The sequence below is a fragment of the Protopterus annectens genome, chromosome 2.part2 (genome assembly GCF_019279795.1).
Source record: "Protopterus annectens isolate FY-2018-M chromosome 2.part2, PAN1.0, whole genome shotgun sequence".
Taxonomy (NCBI): Eukaryota; Metazoa; Chordata; order Ceratodontiformes; family Protopteridae; genus Protopterus; species Protopterus annectens.
The window spans coordinates 817567621-817587122 of record NC_056730.1 but is presented as its reverse complement, the minus strand read 5'-3'; the positions used below and the strand labels follow the sequence as shown (position 1 = coordinate 817587122).

Sequence of the window (19502 nt, the reverse complement as noted above, 5' to 3'; positions counted from 1 at the left end):
CAGATGGATTTTATGCCTAGTAGTATTTGAGAGCCAGGGTGCTGGTTTAGCTTTGCATCTAATAGAGCGTAATGGGGCATGGTGGTTCAGGCACTGATCATAATAAGTAAAGCATATTTTTTCATCATGTAAGAGGTTTGCAAACTAGAAACTTTTGGCATAATTGATAAGTGAAAAATAGGATATCTCTAAACGTAAAAAATAGTGGTATAAATGACAATATTCATCTGTTGGATTATTTCAAAGCAATCTCCTTGGAAAAATGATGCACAGCATCTTCTGATTAGCACTCAGGCTATAAATGACCTGTCTCTTTAACACGGGAGCCAGAAATTTCTTCTCAGTAAGTACAAAACAGTTTATGTGAGCTGTAGAAAATATATGAGAAACATCACGTAAGTTAAGACTTAATACAACTCAAGAGGAGAGCCATCTGCTCATTCTAACTCTGTAGTGTGTTCTGAAAATGAAATTGCTGATGTATGGGAGGAAGTAAGTTAACAAAATAGTATTCCATCTTTAAGAAGAAACTCTGAAGAACTATGAAAGTAGAGCTTGAACGGAAAACTGTAAAACATGTTTTGTGTCTTTTTTTCTTAGTGAACTGAATATCAGAAATATTTGAGAAACAACCATCAGAGGAGTATGCAGGGTAAAGCCACTGAAAAGCATATAATCATACTTTTGTTATTAGGTTGTCTACCTTATGTCAGAAAGAATCTGTGCTAAGGTGCTCCTGTGTGAGGGGTAACTTCAGAAACCATTTTGCTTTCACTGTCAATGGATAAAGCCATGGCTACCATCCAGGAGATCCAGTTTTGACTAGCAGCTTGGGCATCTAACAGTGCAAGTGGGGAGGATGGGTGCCCATTCTGGGGGGAGGGATGCTGCTTCTCACCTAGCTTGTACAGCAGCACCAATGATGGGGCTGTGAGTAATACTGGAGTGAGAGGATGTGGGCACGGCTGCCTACTCCAGTGTCCAGTGATGATAATCACTATCGGTACTTATGGCAGAACATGCATGAGTGGATTGAGAGGATGTAGGTAGCTCTTTCAGTGATGTGAGTGCTCACATCACCATTGGGGGTTTAGGTATGTAAATGAAAACTGATTTCATTGCTGGGATGCTGGCCAGAGCACAAAGCACCCTCATCACTGCCTGGAAGATGGCCCCTTTTGAGGCTTGATGGTTATTAAGCATGCGGGTAAAAAGTAATACAATAAAAAGTAAAAATTGCATTTTCTTCAATTAAGAAGTGTAGAGCTTTTATTCTGTCTTCAAAATCAATGAATACACTGAATTAAAATGTAAAATATTTGATGGTGTAACTAAAGCATCTGCTAGACTGGTATTGTCCAAGTTTAGCAAAGCTATAAAAAGCCTTGTCTGTCTATCCTCTTTAACATCCCTGCAGCAATACCACTATGCGGAAAATAATTATTTGAAGATGCAACTTTTCTTTTTCGAGATCTACATATAAAATAACTTGGAAGACTTCCTTTTATTAAACAAATGCAGCATCTATTTAAAAATACAACATGACATCCCTGTAAAAAAGTATACTATTCAGAAAATGATGACTTGAACTAAACCTTTACTTCCAAGCAGTAAATGTAAATTAACAAGGAACACTTCCTTTCGTTAAAGAATCATAGCACCTGTTTAAAAAACACAGCATCCTGCATCTGTTTGCTTATTAAATATTAACCATGCCATTCAGAGAGAAACCTTAAGTTACTTCAGTTTATACCATGCAAAAATTAATTCTAAGGTAGTAAAATGTCGAACTCAGAGAACCTGAATCTTTTTAATTTGGTTTGGAGTGTAGTGTCTGCAAGTATAAGTTCAAGTTGCCATGGTGCTAAATGACAACTTGTATTTACACCTTAGTAAATATTTTATTTTCTGTGGGTTAGCAGCATTCATTTTGGCTCTTTACGTTCAGGCAGTATTGGATGATGCTGTTAGTGGTGATAATGTGGGTATGGCTTGTAAGCTTGCAAAGCCTGGGGCACACACCAACAGACATTCTTGGCCTTAATTGCTGTATGCCATTGCATGTTGGGTGTGGTGGTTGGTATGGGAAGTGCATATAAACAAAGCATTCCTGCAGCAGCTAGTGTGACACTGTACTGAGATGTCTCATTCTCCTCTCAAACAACAGGAGAATATCAGATTAGGTGTGTGGCATCAGGGGTGACTCCCAGCATTCCAGACCAAGGAGAGGGTGGCCAATGGCCTCTTATATAGGAGGGAAAAATCAGGAGAAGCTAAAAACAAAGACAGAAGAGAAAATAGTGGAACAAGTTAACAGCTTCAAGTGTCGGGCATGTGGTGGTTAAATATGAGGAAAGTCTGAATGATGAGGTCAGAGCTAGAATCAGAGGGGCTGCAGCCAAGTGGCACAGAACGTCAGGGATAGTGTGTGATAAATGGAATGTCAAAGTAGCGGAAAAGTAAAGTGTACAAAGTAGTAGTGATATCAGTACAAATTTATGATGTACAAACCTGGATAGTGAAGGCAGAGGAGTTGAGGAAGCTATAAATAATGGAAATGAAATGCCTGAGGTGGGAATGCATACCATGGAATAGATGAAGAAATGAGGAAATCAGAGCAGAAGCAAAAGTAGCTCCCATTGTAGAGAAGGTCAAAGAGAACAGATTATGGATTGGGAACATGGGCAGGAAAGTAAAAGACAATTTGGTAAAACCGATTTGGCAGAGACAGGAAGAAGGTAAGATGAAATTAATGCATCCAGCAAAGAGATGGATAGATTGTGAGAGAGAAGACATATGACAGTCTGATATGACTGCCAAAGAATCCAGGAGAATGGCAATGAAATGAGAACAGTGGCGACAAATGACAAGAATCTGCAACCTATTGTAGGAGATGGAGAAAAAGGGAGGGTGTGATGTTGATGATTATGGTTATGATGAAGATGAGAAATATGAAAAAGTGGTGAGTGTATGAATTTAAGCAGATGTAAAATGTTCTTCTTTATATAAACTTTCAGTTTACCTGTGAATTTCAATATTTACCTTATTTCTCTTCAAATTACATCTTATCTATGAAATATAAAACTGGGACATTACCCAGATGCATTTTAGTAGCAGTAATGAAATGGCCTTTTTGTATGGCCAGCCACAAGACTAAAGAAAAATAGCTTCACTAAAGAATATCATAGGATCATTTAAGAGAATAATGAAACATAATAAAACGTGGATGACAAACATGTAGTGGTCTTGCAATTATTTACTGTGCAAACAAATATGAGTTCTACTTACCTGCAGACAGCTCACATTCGTTTGTCCTACATGTATCTTCGCTGTAGCTGTATTTTATCTAGTAAGGGTGTTCTGGAAAGTTAAGAAAAAGAATTAAACAGGACATTTCCAATCTTGTCACTTATTTACAGATCAATCAGTAACAACTGCAAGAAAAACCCAGCCAAGCTAGAGTTTTCACTATGTAAAACCTTAAACCTCATGTAATGGAGGACCATGGGATATATGCAGATGCCCCTTAAGGACATCAAGTGTTTCAGCTACATGGCTTCTGAATGCCCATGACTTTTTACTTTTCAAGTCTTTATATATACATTCAGTACAATAAAGCCAAACTCCACTAGCTGTGGATATGCATATTTCAGCCTTTTTACCGACCTTATCAGTACAGCATAAAAATAGATAGGTTTAAAAGATCTCTTTCTAGAGATGCAAGACAATGGGTATTACAAAGTGGTTCCAAAAACTAAAAAAAAAACTATTGAATGAGCTATGTAATGTTTGACTGACAGTGACTGGGTAGATCATAAGTGATGTATAATGTTTGCAACTAATATGGTTTGTTTTCATTTATATAAATGTTTGATTGCCTGTGCTGTAATTCATAGTTTAATAAAGCTGTTTCTTGTTTAAAAAATATGCCTTCTTCTCTGAAACACAAAGCAGCAAGTAAAGAGGCAAACAGCAGAAGGAAAGCAGAAATTTAGTTCCTCATTTAGAGGGTCAGAAGAGGTGAGCATGAACTTACCAAAAACACTGTGGAGATGTGCAGTGTGACAGTTTAAATGGGGATATCGACTGGACAACAGATCTGGAATCAGGGCCTGGATGAAACCTACAGCCTAGGACTACTAAAAGCTTGTTTACTGGAGGGGCTGTATGTGACTGTAAATAGTTGGTACAAGGTAGACAAAGGTACTGTTTTAGTTTTTTTTTAACTATAAGCCAAGTGAATTCTTCTTCTGGCTTTTCCCAGTTAGGGGTCGCCACAGCGGATCACCTGTCACCTCATGATTGGCAGTAGAGTTTTACAGTGTTGAGTTGCCAGCCCGGCACCCAACCTTCCACGGAAGGCACACACACACACACACTCATACCTAGGGCCAATTTAGAGTGTCCAATCCACCTACAGCACATCTTTGGGATGTAGGAGGAAACCAGAGTACCTAGAGGAAACCCACGCGATTACAGGGAGGGCATGCAGACCCTGCACAGAAGGCACCCCAACCTCTTGTTGTGAGGTGACAATGCTAAACGCTGCACCACAGTAGCCTCCCTATAAGCCAAGTGAATTATTGTTTTGATTTACTTTGGGATATATATATATATATATATATATATATATATATATATATATATATATATATATAAAGAGAGACAGCTCTAGATATACATATATGGTATATTGAGTGTCACTGTTATGCTTCAATATTTGGAAAAGAGAGGATTGTTAAGCAGTTTTCTGATATTAGAAGGGTGCTTAACAAGATTTTGTTAATCATTTGTAAGAGCTATTAAGGTCTAGTTTTGTGCTAGAGTTTAACCACTGCCACTGCTGGCCACCACAGAACAGCCTGGCAGAATAAAATGTCTTAACAGCTTTAAAAAAAAAATCCTTTCTCTGAAGGATATTTTGTTCTGCCCACTACCTGTATAACAGCTTTTAAAACTATAAGACACTTTATTCCCCTATGGTTATTCTTCTGTAGGAGGTAGAGCATAGAGCAGGCAAATCTCTGTGCTCTGCAAATAATTATGATTGTATCTCTCTGATCTTAACCCAGGTGTTATGTGTTCTCAACATGGATGTCAGATTTACCTCTGGAAGTTTGCCTCTTTTCGCTTTCAATGTGAATTTCTTGACATCCATGTCTCAAACACATAGCAACTTGGTTATGATCGGGTGTACATATTTATGGATGTGTGTGTGTGTGTGTGTGTGTGTGTGTGTGTGTGTGTGTGTGTGTGTGTGTGTGTGTGTGTGTGTGTGTGTGTGTGTGTGAGTGTGTGTGTGTGTGTGTATATATACACACACACACACACATATTTATAAATATATATATATATATATATATATATATATATATATATATATATATGGATCTAGGACTTTTGATCGAAAGATCAAAAGCCTGAATCCATTACCACCGAACACACTTTAACGAAAGCGCTTTCATCGAAAAAGCACTTTCATTAAAGTATGTTAAAAAAAAAAAAAACACAAAATCTGCTTGAATGCAGGGGGGCAAGCCCCCACAACCCCGCACAACCCCCTACCTTAATATTCTCACTCTGAGGTTGCACTACAGTGGGGAAAAGGGAATTTTCCCTTACCGCACTGTAATACGACCGGAACAACAAGCATACTTATGTGAAAGTGCTGCTTCGGTGAACACCAAATTGGTATTCAGGTGAAAGATGCAGTCGAGCATCTGTACAGATCCCATATATACATATATATATATATATATATATATATATATATATATATATATATATATATATATATATATATACATACATATATATATATATATATATATATATATATATATATATATATATATATATATATATATATATATATATATATATATATAGATATAGATATAGATATATATACGTATATATATATATATATATATATATATATATATATATATATATATAGATATAGATATATAGATATATACACATTATTTGAGGAAGTTAAATTTGACTTTAATGTTTCATTCGGTTGAAAGTGTCAGCAAACCATTACATATTTCTAGCACATTTAACTCTCCTCTACATCCTTCATTGCAGATTTTTGAGAACCTGTGTGAAATTGATTTAAGGAATGTATCTAAGCATAAGTTTATATCAAATTTAACCATGACTGAATCAGAAGGGTTGGCTAAGTTAAGAGCTAACCGTGATGTGAAAATTATTAAACCCGGTAAAGGGGGCGGCATCGTTGTGATGGACTTAAGTGATTATAATGCCAGGATGAAGAATTTTTTGGGAGGTGAGTCATAGAGAAAGGTTTCCTTGATTGAGCTGAATGGATCGTATAAAACAATCAGAAATGATCTTAATAACTTGTTCATTGAAGCCTCTATTACCATAGATGAGTTGAATTATCATCGTAGAATTCCATCTATTTTCGAATTACCGAAGATGCATAAGAGCCTGTCAAATCCTCCCATGCATCCTATCATGGACGGTAGGGGATCTATAACTTACCCCCTTGCAGAATATTTGAACATTAAGCTCAAACCAGTATTATCTAATGAAATTAATATGTACAAGGACTCTTAGGATATTCTGAGCAGGATTAATAATCTTGAATTTTCTGAAACAGGTTTGTTCATCACAATTGATGTAAAAGATTTATACACCGTTATTCCCCATGATATAGGGATGGAATGGGTTTGTGACTATTTGGCTGATAAAGGTATCCCCAGCCGACCATAAATCTATATGAGCATTTGTTCGATTTGGTTTTGAAAAATAATTTTATCTTTTTTGATAATGAGTTGTTCCTACAAGTGGAGGGGTTGTCATGGGTTCACCTTGCAGTGGCCTTTTTGCGAATATGATAATGCTGCAGTAGGAGAAAAAGTGTTTATTTATTTCAGGTTTCTTCAGCCACTGCAAAACCTATATATACTTTTTGGATGATATTTTTATTTTTTGGGATGGCCCGATTGAGTTGGTAACTGATTTTTTGTATATATTAATGAGTCAACCTCTCTTAAATTCACGCATCAGGTAAATCAGACTGAGATGTCATACTTAGATGTGAGCCTAGTGAAAGATACTGGTTTGCATTTGTTTATTTCAGAAATTCATCAAAAAGAAACTTATTCAAATAATTTATTGCATTTTACTAGCTCTCATCCCTTCAAACAGAAAAGGGCTGTTGTGAAGGGTCAATTTGTGAGAGTAGCGCATATGTTCTCACTCTTTGATACATTTCTTGTTGAGTATGATTTGCTCAAGGGTATGTTTTTGAAGGGAGGATACCCTCCAGGATTAATAAATGAAGTAATGTTGAACTGATCAATAAGAGAGAAAGGGGTTATTTTAAGGCTATTTTATCTATTGACTATGACTCCATGATGAATGGCCCTATAACGGGGGATTTTATGAATTCCCAGGTAAGGGATGTCAGCCTGGTTCCTAATAGAGCAGGGGAAACACTACCTAATGTTGGACGGGCCAATTTTCAATCTGCCTTCATTACTACCTACAATGGGGATAGTTGTCATGAGGCTGGGATTTTACGTAAGGATTAGGTTATTTTGGCTTCATGCAATGACATTAGGCAGTATATAAGTGATGGGCCAATTATTGTGTATAGGAAGGGCCGCTGTCTCAAAAATTTGTTAGAGCTTCCATCTTGTGGCCAACAGGTGGGATCCGTCATAAAATGTGGTTCTTGTAATCTTTGTTCATATGTAATGGAAGGGTCTTGTTTTGACATAAATGGGGTTATGGTAAGACCTAATAAGAAATGTTCATGTCAAACTGACAAAGTAGTCTATTGTGCCCTTTGTATGAAATGTCATTTTTTTACATAGGAAAGACCGAGAGAAGGTTAAAAGCTCGAATTTACGAGCATTTGAGGGACATTAGACTTAAAAATGATACTAATGCCTTTGCAAAACATTGTAGTAGTTTTTAGGTCACTCATTTAAGTTTGTGATTGTTGAATCATTATAGATTGATCCAAGGGGTGGACCTTGGCATTTACAGTTGAAGATACATGAAGCTTTATGGCAATTAAGAACTAATGCCATGCAGTGGCCTGGGATTAACGATCACTTGTACCTTGCATGCTTTCTAAAATTGAAGGCACTAGAAAGATAAATATTTTAAAAAGTAGTGAATGTGATATAACATTAAACTATTTAATTTTAAACATTTTATAATAATTTTTGTAATAATAATTATTGTATTTATTAATGTGTATTTTTAATTATTTTGTTGTTATAATGTGGGGTAAGTTTTCCTGATTGGTTGATTGTTGTAAGGCGGTGCTATTTAAGTGCAGAATCCCTGGCTGTTATTTTATCTTGATAAAGTCTCTGAATGAAAAAAGAATTGCAGATCCAGTAAACCGTGACAGAAGGGTTTATTAATATAAATAGGTGAACAAAACAGACCAGTTTCGGCTGTAAGTTTATCAAGCCTTCATCAGTGCAGTAAATTACAGTTGCAAACATTCTCCTTTTATAGTATATCACCACTAGAGGCTGAATAAATTAATTACTTCAATTAATCCATTCAATTAAAAATATTCATTAAGTGCTGGTGAAAATAAAGCACCCAGTTTGATTATCCATTTTTTCTCTTTGTTGTTCAACAATTGATGCCAACCTGATTTCTTATTTCTATTGCCCTGTATTTTATCAGTAATCATGAAACTAAAGACTGCATTATGATGTTTCTCAGTGTGTTTATTTATATAAAGCATTAGTTGGTTTCTTAACCCTGATGTCACTTAGGTGTTCTGAAATTCTAAATTTGACTGGTCTTGAGTTCTGTCCCACATAGAAAGCAGAGCAGCTGCAAGTGGCCATATAAATAAGCCAATCTGACTGAAAATTTTCAAAAAATGAAATATTAAACACTTGCCCAGTATTTATACTAGTAAATTGTCGAGTCTTCAACATCCTTTTATAGTGGGTACAGTGACTACAGGGAAAATATCCCTTCAAAACCCCTCCTTTTAATGTTGTCTGTGTTAGGTTCATATCAGTTTTATGCACATGTTTATAATGACTCATGTATGAGCCAAGATGTTTGCCCCTTCTAAAAGAAAAATGACATGTGTCATCCAAACTTTCACATAACCTGGTATTAGCTAATAAGATATTCCAGTGCCTGCGGACACTGTTGAGTAGGACATCCATATTCCTACCATAAGTGGTGACTAATATAACTTGTGAATTGTTGTCTGATGTTTTGTCCCTGTACTGAAGTAGATTTTTCTTATCCTGATTAGATGCCCAGTGTGTAGCCTGATAGATATCCCCTCTCTTGTAGCCCCTCTCCCTGAATCTCATGGCTAAATCTTCCTCATAAGAATGATAAGTGGCTGCATCTAAACATATCCTTTTAATATGTAAAAACTGTGACTTTGGAATGTTTCTGCATATGTGAGGAGGATGAAAGCTGGTAGCATGGAGTAAGGAATTGAACTGGGGGTGTTTGCAATAAACCTCAGATGTTAATGTATGGTCAGCATTTCTGGTTACTAACACGTCCAGAAAGGTAATTCTATCTGTGTCTAAAGTAGCTTTAAACTGAATCCCCCATTTGTTATCATTCAAAAATCCAACAAACTCCTGAAGATATTCTATGTCTGACCTCCATACTAAACAGCAAATCATCCAAATATCTCCTCCAAATGTCAGTCTCATCTATGTAGTGGTTATGAGACCTATCCTAAATTAGCTGTTCCTCAATATAGGCCATAAAGAAATTGGCATATATTGGGGCAAAGGAGGCTCCCATGGCAGTTCCTTTGATCTGTAGGTAGCAATTGTTTTGAAAGTAGAAAACATTTTTAGTCAAAACATGCACTGTCAAACAGAGTAAAAAAGTATTAAAGCCCAGTTGGTACAATTTGGACTTCATTAGCCAATATTCCAAAGCCTTCAAACCTGCCCAATGGGGAATGTTCGTGTATAATGCAGAAACATCCAAAGTACACATAAGCCACCCTGCCTCCAACTGCATTTCAGAAATAACCTTGAGGAATTCGGTGGTATCTTGGATTCTTGCCCTAACCCATTTTAACAAGGGTTTAAGGTGTAAAGTCAGGAACTGAGATAGAGGTTCAGTAATCGAACCTTTACCAGAGACAATTGGTCTACCTGGTGGGTTTTGTAGACTGTTATGTATTTTGGGTAAGAAATATATATATATTGGCTGGAAGGGTCCCAAACTGTTAAATGGTGAATTGTGTTGTCCTTTATAATCCCCTCTTCCTTTGCAGAGTTCAAGAAACAATCTATTTGCTTCATGAAGCCGGATGTTGGGTCACATACCATATGTGTATAATAATGATTGTCAAAAAGTTGTCTTATTGCTTCCATATTATATTGGGACCAATCATGTACCACTATAGCCCCACCTTTCTCTGCTGGCAATATTACCAATTCATGATAGGCACCCAATTCCTGTATGATATCCTTCTCATTTCTCGACAAATTATTAGATTTTTGCATGATATTCCCTGTAGCTGAAATGTAGATCTTTGAGAATTGAATTTTGGAACATTAGTACATTGGGATGCATGGGTGGAATGAAGTTGGATTTGTGATATCTAAATCCATGTTGTGATTCCAAATCGGATGCTGTTTAGAAAAAAAGTTTCAGGTTAAGCGATCTACAAAAAGAAGAGATTTCCTGTGCAAAGGTGTCTTCAGGCACATAAAAACCAGGTATAAAATTTAAACCTTTATTGAGTAATTTAACATGAGTAGAAGACACTTCAATAGATGAAATTTTTAGTACATTGTTGTCTTCTACTTCTGTACCATGAGCTTGAGCAGCTCTTACATGCTGTCTGCCCCTGTGTTTCCTGCCCCCCCCCCACTTTTTCTTACCCCTAAAGGGATAGGTGTATTACTTTTCTTGGACACTGGTGAATCTGGGACATTTTGTGCATTGGGCTCAAAACCAGAGGAAGATTCCTCACCTGAATCATCACAACTAGATGAGGTTGGTTTCTTTAATATGGAACGAGGTCTCTTTCTCTTGACCACCTTCCTGTTCATGGGTTCGAATCCCACATGTTTGTTAGTGGAACAGGGATGCCCACCCTCATAATCAGTAAGATCTCTGTGAAACTTTTTCATTTTCTTTTCTTTCAGCTGTTGCTCCAATGACAAAAGATCTTGACTCAGTTTCTTCAAATAATTATTATAACCCTCTTGACCCTCACTTTTCACAATATCAATATACATACGTGTAATATCAGATATATTTTTGTCAATGGTTCTATCATAATATGATGCTAAGGTTTTGGCAAATTCCATAGATGCTTTGTGTTGCACGTCAGCCCATTGTTCTAAAAGGGTTGTATCAGCATCAGAAACCAGGGGTTGTATTCGTACCCTCAGACCTCTGGGTGAGATGTCTTTGGCTAGGTAGGCCTTAAATAATTTTGCATGCCATACATTAGCCCTCAGGGCCCTCATATTTTTATTAAGTTTGTGAAATTCAGCTTCACACATATTTGCTTGTATTGTGCCCTCGGATCCATTCTGTGTGCCGTAATTATTTAGTCCAAAAACTGCCAAATCATTCCTGTTTGATGATAAACCTTTAATCAAGTTAGTAAGCTCCATTTTTGCGTCAATCACCTATATGTTATCCTATAAAAAAGAAGTAAATCACAGTTGGACTGTGATATTCCCCAAATAATAATCCAATTTTGGTTGTGGTTAATAGAGAGTGGCAGTCCAAACAGCAATACTTATGTTAAGGGATTTTATACACTTAAAATGTAGGGAACACATATACAGAAATAAGGACAATACCAGCCTCTACTTGCAACTTCAATCCAAAATACTTGTTCACAGCAGTGCTAAGTCTACAGTCTAAATTTGAAAAAAAAACGTTGGTATATATAACTTCTGCTGCTTTTACCATATATAAAGAGACTGAGGACAATATTAGCCCCTGCTGAACCATATGTTCCCAAATACTATAAGTTTTTGATGTATTGGTTAACAAAATAAATGTATATATGTAGCCCAAAATGATGAAAATCATGGACTATAATAGCCCCTGCATTCAGTTATAACATTCCTCTTTCAATCCAGCAGTTCTACGTCCACACAAATTCCTATAAATGGTGAAAAAGTGAGAATCTGAAATATCAGACAACATCAAAATAGACCCTCCTATAACTTAAGGACAATATTAGCCCCTGCATAAAATAGTTGCATGACCAAAATATGAAATATTATGCAGTGCTAAGTCCTAAGTGTCTTATCACCTTGAATATACATAGTTATTATACTCCTAAAAAAAATTTTGTCACTCAGTATCCTAATTTAAACAGGCAATAATCCAAGCCAACATATAAATTGTTAAAAAAACAAAATTGAGCCCAACAATGGATATGCTGACTTCCAAAGGTATACCATGTCTATAGTGCTTCAACTTGCAAAAAAAAAGATACCCCTGGTTTAGGGATACAAGGTTATCCTACCTGTATAATATTTTGTAATAATCTTGCAAGAAGGACTAAATTGTATATATTATTCCAAAATCTGCCCTTGTACATGGATGTTCCGAAATGATACTAATAAGTCCCCAAACTGTGAGATGTATCATATTATAATTTACAAATGCCTTGAGACTCAATCCTCACACCAAAAACAGCTTTAGTTGTGCATTAATCTGTGTAGACCAGACTTATAATTGAACAGTGTCGTGTACGTTGTAATGAGAGCCAACATCCACTGTTTCCGAAAGCAAAATAGTGTCCTAAATGACACAGTTCAATAAAGTGCACCAAATCTCAAGAGTAAGCCTGCACAAAGACACAATTACATATTATATCCTAAAACATAGTGGACAATGTCCCATTCTTGTAATTGAGTATAAAAAATTGCCCCCATTTATTCAAGCAAGATAATCATTTGTCCAAAAAATCAAGTTCGATAATGTAATCATGTATGTGTACGCCAAAGTTGAAATATATAAATGTCCTTAATTGGAAATTCACTTAATCACTGATGTTTCCAGCAACAGAATGTTATCCAAGTTGGTTCGATACAAACTATTATATAGATCCACAACAGGGTATCTTAAAAAACAAAAAAAAGAGATGTAGTTTGTTTGAAAGTCCCCCGAAAAATGTTCTTGATATAGTCTCATGCACATAGAACCAAAAAGCACCTTATGTCAATATGTTAACAAACCATACTTCCATTAGTTCCACTTGCAATGGCTCCAACCCCAAAGCCCATGATGTTATAAAAAGCTGGTTTGAATATAGGGCAACCCCAAGAAGAGTTTATTGGACATATAGAGACACCAAATTGTAAAACATCCGTACAGGAACCAACAAATGAAAAAAATGACTTGTATGAGCATTAGTTAGCCCCAAAATAAAAAGATATGATCCACAGTACCTGATAAAGCATAAGTGAATACAATCATCGGGGTCAAACGGATGCGCCCAAGGTATTTGCATATATAGCATTCATAACATATTTCCACAATAAGCCTCGTTTGATTCCTTCTGTTTTCAGGATAGAATTAAAAGCATGTTGACATTCTCCTGAACACCAAACCGGAAATAATTTGACCAGGAATGCCTCAAATGGTGAAAAGATAGTTTTTCTTTTTTCTCCTCCAAAAGTAAAGTGCCCAATGCACAAAACGCCACAGACCAACAGCAGGATGTTATGAAAAAAATAAGGTATACTGTGCTATGGTGTTTGTAAAGAAAGTGCATAAAAGAACATAAACATGAGTGCGTAGAAGTATGTGACAGTACAACAGAAGAGTCCTTATATATTACATCTTCACCAGCATGTGTATCATACTTTATCTGTGTATCGTACTCTAACTTATGTTGTAGCACATACTCAGATTGTTTTTGTCATTACTTTAGTTTCCTTTTCTTAGGAGATAGAGAACATCCTGCACACATCTTAACCTTAAGTTTATCCACTCTGATTTGTTCTTGAGCTAAAACTGACGTCACTGATGGCAAATCGGAAATCCTTCTTCTTATTTGTATGCCACACCTCCACCAAATTCTGTGTTCTTTATTAAGTAAGGATTTTTGACTGGAAACAGACTGCCTGCCTTGCTTGGATTACTTTCGAATACTTAGTAATTCTGTACAATATTTCAAATTATATATTCTTTATTATTTTTTTGACTTAAGACGAGTTTAACTTAATAAAGGATTTTCGACTGGAAACAGACTGCCTGCCTTGTTTTCATTACTTTCGAATACTTAGCAATTCTGTACAATATTTCATATTATATATTTTGTATTATTTTTTTGACTTAAGACGAGTTTAAGTTCACTACGTCTACTACTATTGTCTGATCTGATTAATATACAGTGATTAACTAGAGATATATGGACTGAAAATCTTCCACACAGAGAAGTTTCTTACACTGTTTTGTTTTTGGACCCACTATACTTGTTTAGTGGGTTGTTTGAGACTTCGAGGATACCACGGAGATTACTTGTTTTTTTGCTTATGCAAACTTCCTAACAATGTACAAAATCATGACAGCTAAAGGTATGCCCATAGTTTCAATATCAACTATTCTTTAAGTTAGATATTTAACATGTGTAAATCACCAATTGTGCATACAGAGTCACTGAAATATAGGTTCATAGGTTCATAGGTTGATACTAGGCTATCTGCCCTAGGGCATTTATAAGCCTAGCCAGAGTGTGTTTGGCTTTCGCCACCCTTTTAGATTATTTGACTGTGCCTCTGTATAGTAGGTCACAGAAGGTAGCCCTTTTAAGCTTAGTTTACTGTACCTCTGTCAAGCAGGGACACAGAAGAGATCCCAGGGGTAAACTTACGATCTCCCATCCACTCGTCAATATTTCTCTTAAAGAGGGTCAGTGAGGGGCTCTGCCTAACATGGATTGGGATTTTGTTCCAGAGTGAGGGGAGCCTCTGGGATATGAATCTGTCCCTCCAGCATGTCCTATTTATTTCTGTGCTGAGGTTCAAGTCCCTGGAGCATGTAGCTCTAAGGGATTTGGATTTCCTGAGGTGAAGCATGTCCATTAATTCTGGGTTGGACATGGCTTTATACGTCAGACACAGATCGCCTCTGAGTAGGCGGTATGCAACTGAGTAGAGCTGGAGTTTCTTTAGCCGAACTGCATAGGGCATCTGTTTGAGCCCCTTGATCCTCTTGGTGAGATACTTTTGGGGTCTTTCCAGTTGCTGAAGGTGTCGGGTAAGGTACATCCCAAATGGGGCATTGTACTCAATTATGGGCCTGATAAGTGATGAGGAGAGGGGCACAATGACCTCTCTTGATCTAGATGTGAACCCTTTCATGATAAGGTGGGCTATATAGAAGGTCTTTCTAACCACTTTGGCAACGTGATTGTCAAAGGAGAGATTGCTATCTACTTGGGTCCCCAAGTCCCTAATTACTTCTTTCGTACTTAATGGATTACCACCTATGTGGTAATTTGTGGGCACTTTCTTTTTCCCAAAGGGGATGACCATGCACTTTTTGGCATTTAGCTTTAGGCCATGGCTCTGGCTCCAGTTATCCGTCTCTGTGAGACCCTTTTGGAGTATGTTTGTGTCAGCTGGAGAGTCGATTACAGCACCCAGTTTGCAGTCATCCGTGAACTTGGTCAGCCATAGTCCACCCATGTTAGCCTGTACCTTGGAGAAATATATACCGAACAAGAGAGGTCCCAGGACTGAGCCTTGTGGGACACCACTTGTAACTGGTTTAGAGTCTGACATGGCACCTGCTATTCTGACCATGTGGGTTCTATCCCTGAGCCAGTTTGCAACCCATCTTGTGACATAGGGGTTGATATTTAAGCTGGTGAGCTTATTTACGATGCCCGAGTGGGGTATACTTTTCTCTTTATGTATGATCATGTTGGGGAACAGTAGTCATCAGTATAATATTTTGAATTATGATACTGTAAGCTGTCGGCTAATTGCATTTTTGTGATTCTCATTTTCATATTTTAAACCTTAAGATTCTGAAAACTCAATCTTCAGGCATAAACCCATATATATATATATATATATATATATATATATATATATATATATATATATATATATATATATATGTATATATATATATATATATATATGTGTGTGTGTGTGTGTGTGTGTGTGTATATATATATATATATATATATATATATATATATATATATATATATATAGAGGGTATGTGGGGGTTATGGGGGGGCTGTCACCTACAAACAAAAAAAATCATCAGATGTGTACTAGGAGAAAAATGAAAATTTCAGGTTAGTGTTGAAGCCTGTCATGTAGATATTAGCTTAGGTAGGCATACTGTAGGTAAGAAGAGTAAAAATAGATGTACAGCAGGACTTCTAAATGGTGATGTTACATTTTTAGTTGATTTAGTTGCAGTATAGTTTGGCGCACAGTACAGAAATTGCTGGTATTGCTTGGGTTTGCACTGTATTGAATATGAATATATAAAAAAAGCACTTTACTGTATATATATATATATATATATATATATATATATATATATATATATATATATTAAGCTGATCCACTCCCACCTAGCCCCATTTCTTCCACTTCTTCCACTGAAGAGCAAAACTTTACTGTGTTTGTATTAAGCTGATTTTCTTATTACTGACCCATTCCCTCACCCCGCCAACTCTTCCTTTGCTACACCAACCAAGTGTACAGATGCCCAACAGGGCTCCCTCTTTTCTGCCCAGCCATTCAGGTCCTGTTTCTGTGCCCTGCTCCTGACCCTTCCCTGTTGGACACTTGTCGGGTTGTGAAGGTAGAGAGAAATAGAATTTTGCCATTTGACAGCATGTTGCCTGTCAGAGAGATAGCTCTTGAACCAGTTTAGTGATTGAGTGGCTAGTCCTATAGATGAGAGTTGAGTCAGGAGAATGGTGTGGGAGATAGTATTAAATGCTTTGGAAAGATCCAGAAAGAAAGCTGAGACTATATGGCCTGAGTCTCAGGCTTTATTGATAATATCTAGGAAGGAGATCAGAGCAGTAGATGTGCTATGTCCTGGCTGAAAACCATGTTGGGTAGGGGAGAGGATGTTGTTGTTTTGAAGGTAATGGGTGAGTTGTTTTTGGATGCACGTTTCTAGTATTTTGGATATAGGTGGCAGAATAGCAATGGGTCGAAAATTTGAGATGTCTGAGGATGTGCCCCCTTTATGTAGTGGGAAGATTATGGCTTTTTTCCAAAGGCAAGGGACATAAGATTCCTGAATGGACCTGTTGATGAGGATACTTATAGGGTAGGCTTCTGAGTCAACAGCGATCTTAAGGAAATTGGCAGGAATATTGTTGGCAGCATTAGAACAAAACTTTAGATTCTGGAGTAGTTTTTTTTATATAGGATGTGGAAATGGGGGAGAGATTAAATTCTAGATTGTGGGGTTCCTTAATAGAATTTTGGGTAAATTAATCTGGGTTAGAGAGATTATATAGTGGTGGAGAGGAGTTCAGCGTGGGGAAGTGGGTGGATGGTAAAGTAGAAGAGAAGGAGGAAGTAAGGTTGGATATGGTATCAGTGAAGTAGGAATTGAATTTAGAGGCAATAAAGTCAGATGATATGTTAGGGTATGGACATGGATTAGATTTAGTGCCAGAGTAAAGTAGATTATTAATAGAAGACCAGAAAAGTTTAGGGTTAGTTTTCCTATTTGTAAGTTCCAGAAGTATTGTTGCTTATCTTTGTAGATAAGTTTTTGGCTTTGTTTCAGAGCTGTGTATAATGAATATGGTTGGAAGGATTTTTGGATTTAAGCCAGTGTTTCCAGGCTTTGTCTCTATTATTCATAATTTCCCTGGTAGATTTGGATAGCCATGGTGCGTAGTTAGATTTGATTCTCTTGGATCTAGTAGGAGCTAAGTTGTGGAGGATATTTAGAAAGTAATTGTTGAAGTAGAGGAGGGCATCGTGTAGAGGGAGAGTTTTCAGACAGTTCCAATTGTAACTACTTAGTATAGTGTTAAAGGTCTTAGGACAGAATTTAGATAAGTGTTGTATTATTCTAGTGTTATGGACTTTTGATTTGGATGAACAGTTTTGAATAGCGAAGGCTGGGAGATGGTCACTAATGGAGTTTGCCAGAGTGCCATAAATGGGGTATTTTGAAGGATCTGAAACCAAGATCCAGTCTAGAATTGAGCCTTTGTTGGTTTTGAAGTTAAACCTGGTATTAGTATTAATTAGTTGTGTAAGATGGAATAAGTTTATACTACAGGGGGATTGACAGGAGAAAGTAGAGGCCCAGTCAGTGTTCATGTTGCCTAAAATAATGCTTTCATTTCTTATAGTAGTGGAGACCCAAGATAGTATGTCTTCTAAAATAGGGATGTTATTTCCTGGGGGAATATATAGGACTATTATACAGAGTTTTTTACGGCAGTTGATGTCTAGGGAAGAGATTAGGATCTCAGCATTTTGGAATTGTGGAATGGAGTTGGTAAAAGAGGAAATGTTCAAATCCTTAGAGAAAATAAGGGCAATGCTACCTCTTCTTAGATTTTTTTCCTAACTTTTGAACTGTAGCAAACTGTTTGCTACAATATAGCAAGCAGTTATTGCAGTTTAGACCACATGCAGGACACTACAGCTCTCAGGTTTGACTGCAAATACAATACTGGCTTTTAAAAGCTGGTGTTGCATTAGATATTGGGATTGGTTGACCGCACCCCCCCCCAGCACTTTACACCAGGGACAGTTGCCTCTTTCGCAACACCCTAGCAGCGCTACTGTTGATTGGTGGTTTGTTTACTTGCATAACAGCCTGGTGTGTAGTGTGGCAATCATTGCTTTTGCTTGGGATTGCATTGCATTTGACATGACAGCCATTGAGTGTGTCAGTCTATGTGATGTCAACTAAAAGATTAATTGTGTATCTGTGTGTGTATGTGTGTGTGTGTTTATGTCTGTGTATTATATGCATATGTCTACTAACAAACTGCAAGGATTTTGAAGTGAATGACTGAGAATAATGAAATAACAAAAGTGGGCATTTTTATTCTACTCTTGTTTTATGAGAAGGCAAGCCCATCCGCACTTCATATCTGGGTTTGCTCCCACTTCACCGCCTGTTACTTTCTTTGATTACTTCTTAAATTGAAAAGACAAATGCATGGATTTTCACAAAAACAGGTGCTTGACTTTTTCTTTTCTTTATTGGCTTTTGTACAGAAAACCAGAGTGTCTAAAACACTATATTTAAATTTCTTTGATTCAGCTAGCAGAGTTTTTGAAAAAAAAAAAAAAAGAAGAAGAAGTCTCCCAGCCATATACATATAAACACCCATGAATATAAATGCAGATATGGCTGGCAAAATACATAGTCAAATAAATAAGAATTAGACTCCAAGCCAAATTGCGGTACAATATTGTGTGACGAGATAGTATGTACTTTTCATCAAGGAGTTCAGATTTGTCCTAGTTTGCCCTTTTTCCAGCTGTTGCTGTTTTACA

The 19502-nt window shown here is 36.8% G+C and overlaps 1 protein-coding gene across 17 annotated transcripts in view; it reads left to right on the top strand.

The window, feature by feature from the left end:
- MEF2C (myocyte enhancer factor 2C) overlaps positions 1-19502 on the top strand; it is a 797870-nt gene that overhangs the window by 717584 nt on the left and 60784 nt on the right. The gene's annotated exons all lie outside the window — the stretch shown is intronic.